Source organism: Notothenia rossii, assembly GCF_949606895.1.
Source record: "Notothenia rossii genome assembly, chromosome: 8".
NCBI classification, from domain to species: Eukaryota; Metazoa; Chordata; class Actinopteri; order Perciformes; family Nototheniidae; genus Notothenia; species Notothenia rossii.
The window spans coordinates 28,647,824-28,651,681 of NC_136906.1; positions in this window are offsets into that span (position 1 = coordinate 28,647,824).

The window sequence follows — 3,858 nt, forward strand, 5'->3', positions numbered from 1 at the left end:
GCTGCTGTGCTGCTGGGTCTCTTTAAAATGACCGCTCAGAGGAGAGGATTTCTCATTTCTCTAACCACCTGCTGCTTCCACTCCTCTCTCCTCGGTTCCCCTCCTCGACTCCTACGCTCGCATCTCCTGTGGGTGGGACTAAGTCATGAGGATGGACGAGGAGGGGAAATTAGAGAATTGAGAAGCCTTTAATCTCTTAGTCTTGGGACCTGGAGGAGAAACAGAATGAGCATGTGTGGCACGCCTGTTACAAGCTTTCCGGAAAGAAACGCGATGAGGAGAATCGCTCTGAGCCAAAACACCACTGTGTGATAGCACAATCCCTCCCTCATCCGCCATAGTGGCAGCCTGCTTTTGCTTCCAAGCTGCACAGTCTGCTATCAAATGACCAGGGTTATGACAAAAAAAACAAGGCTTTTCTAGCTTAGGACCTGACACCGGAAAACTGGCACAGGGGAAGTATGTGTCAGGAGCTCTATGATTAGAATCTCGATGAGGGGGATCACGCTGAGAAAAAACGCTTTTATGTATAAGTGCAAACTCATCTGGCAGAGTGGCAGCCTGCTGAAGGGTAGTAACTTTTTGCTCATTAAAATAAACTACAGTACGCTCGGGTACACAGTTTTTAAACTCCTCCAACATCATTAGCTCACACATTGAGGTAAGGTCATCAGCTTTACAAGCTCCACACCACCTGTCAAAGAGGATTTTCTTCTCCCTCGCGAAGTCCACATAAGTCTGGCCAGGAGTTTTTTTCAGGCTGCGAAAACGCTGCCTGTAGGCCTCAGGCGCAAGCTCATATGCCAAACTATCCTCGACAGAAAGAGAAGAGCAAGCCTCCTGAGCCTTGCCGACTAGCTTGCACTGTAAACGTTTGGCCCACACATCTTCTAGCAGCGCAGAGCAGCAGCAATGCACTCAAATGCACCAAAGTAGGTCTCCACTTCTGACTCACGAAAAACAGGGACCAGCTGAATGTTCCTACCAACATCAAAAACAGCAGCAGAACCTCACAATGGTTGTAGACCCGAAGAGGTACCAACTGAACCTGTTTGCAGCTCTAGCTGATGCATCCTGCACTCTAAAAACAAATGCCTTGGCTCAACAAAGAAAATCAACGCAACAGTTTGCATCGATGTTTATTGAGTTAAGACAACTTCTAATGAAATTGTCTTAAAGTAACAAAGTTATTTGAGTTAGGGGAGAAGGATTTTCCTCTACAATCAGAGGTGTTTTTAATTACCACTTACTTAATAATTGGTAGCATAAACAGTTTTGAAGTTGATTACTCAAAAGATTAAGTAGATTTTTATTTTTTATTTTAAGATTTTACCACATGATTTAAAACGGATTTTAAGTTGTATGTACTTAATTACCCTCATTGTGAACAAACGCTTTTAAGTTGACAACCATTTATAAATGAAGTTGCTCCAAATATATTATATTCAATAGTTTTTTTTCTTAGCTTTTTCATGTTTTTGCCTTTTAAAGAAAGAAATTCATTGATTCCACAACAAACATATTAGGCAATTCACTTTTTATTTTGAACTGCAGTTGTTTATTTCAACATATGATGTTTCAATCAGGAGAGAATTCATTTAGTTTGAACATTTATTGACACATGCCATATGATAAGGTGCATGAACACCTGAAATCACAGCTGACTGCAGGAGAGGGGAGAACCATTTTATAGTTTGGCTGCAGCACGTTGATTGGCTGTGACACTCCTAGGCTCATGTCACGTTGGTAGTTTTGTATGTTTAGGTTCTGTCACGTTCTATGTCTAGGTTTGGGTGTTTTGTTGTTTTCCCTGTCATGTTTTCCTCCTGTTTATTGTCTGGTCCTTTCCCCTGTGTTTTCCTCTTGTCATTAGTTTCCCTGGTGTGTCTAATTGTCTGATTATGTTCACCTGTGGCCCCTGGGTTTCCTCCTCCCTCCTCACCTGTGTCTTGTTGTGTGATTAGTCTTTTGTGTATTTAAGTTCTGGGTTTTCTGTCTGTCTTTGTTGGTTCGTCTTGTGTCATGACTAGTTATTTGGTGAGTGTTCTGTTTTGTCTTTGTTTATATCATATAGCCTTGAAATAAAGGAGTTGTTTCAGTTTATATCTGCATTTGGGTCCTGCTTCCTTCACAAACCGTAACAGAACGACCCGACCAAAAATATGGACCCAGCGGATATGGAAGGTTTTGAGTTAGATCTGTCCGATCTAGACTTTTCCCTTCAATGCTCTCATGCCGAGTGGAGAGGAACTCCTTCTAGGAGGGACAAAGAGGCTATTCTCGAGAGAGCACGAATGGAGGTGGCCGAAATGCCTTGGTTGAGAAGTTCGTTGCCGGATTGGTTACATCTTTTCACAAGTTGTCCTGGGGACTGGTCCGACGCTTCTAACCCTTTCCTCGGATCCGACTACGGTCCTGTTGGAGGTCCACGGAGTCTCCAAAGAGCCTCTAGGAGATACAGGGCCAGGATTCCAGCCCGTGCTCCAACAGCCATGATCCCGGTGTGGGATTCCCAACCTGGTACCATATACCTCGTGGGATCCGTCTGAAGACAACCCATGCTTCTGCCCCAGTTCCTGCTCCTGTCCAGGAGTCGTATGCTGGAACTCGTCTGGCTTATGGAGGTCCACGGAGCCTTCAGGCGGCTGCTAAGAGAAGGAGTCGCAAAGCCAAGCTAGCAGTCCGAGCCCCAAGAGCCATGGATCCTGCCCCAGTACAGGCCCCAGCAGCCATGCCTCCATGCTCCAGTACCGGCCCACGCAGCTTTGCTTCCATACTCCATTACCTGGCTTGCACAGCCGGGGTCCAGGCTTCCGCTCCGCGCCCAACAGCCATGGTTCCGGCTCCAGTGCCGGACCCAGTAGCCATGGTTCCGTGCTCCAGTACCATCCCACATAGCCATGGTACCGTGCTCCAGTACCATCCCACACAGCCATGGATCCGTGTTCCGGTTCCTTGCCCAGCAGCCATGGTTCCGGCTCCAGTGCCGGCCCCAGCAGCCATGGTCCCTGCTCCAGAACCGGACCTTACAGCCATGTTTCCGGCTCCAAAACTGGCCCAGACAGCCATGATCCAGGCTTCAGCCCCGGACCTTACAGCTATGTTTCCGGGTCCAGAACTGGACCATACAGCCATGTTTCCGGCCCCAGTGCCGGCCCCAGCAGTCATGTTTCCGGCTCCAGAACCGGACCTTACAGCCATGTTTCCGGCTCCAGAACCGGACCTTACAGCCATGTTTCCGCTCCAGAACCGGACTTTACAGCCATGGTCCCGGCTCCAGTGCCGGCCCCAGTAATCATGTTTCCGGCTCCAGAACCGGACCTTACAGTCATGTTTTCCGGCTCCAGAACCGGACCTTACAGCCATGGTTCTGGCTTCAGTACCGGCCCCAGTACCCATGGTGGTCTTCGCCCCTCCTTGAACTCTGCCTTGCCCCCGGGCCGTCCGCCCGAGTTCCCCTTTTTGAACTCTGCCTTGCCCCTGGGCCGTCCGCCCGAGACCCCCTTTTTGAACTCTGCCTTGCCCCCGGGCCGTCCGCCCGAGTTCCCCTTTTTGAACTCTGCCTTGCCCCGGGCCGTACGCCCAAGACCCCCTTTTTGAACTCTGCCTTGCCCCCGGGCCGTCCGCCCGAGAACCCATCCATGGTCTCATCCTTGCCCCCGGGCCGTCCGCCCGAGATCCGTCCTCCGGACCCCCTCCACCCACCCTGCTGGACTTTGTTGTTTGGGACGTCTGGGATCCGTCCCTTGAGGGGGGTTCTGTCACACTCCTAGGCTCATGTCACGTTGGTAGTTTTGTATGTTTAGGTTCTGTCACGTTCTATGTCTAGGTTTGGGTGTTTTACCTGTCATGTTTTCC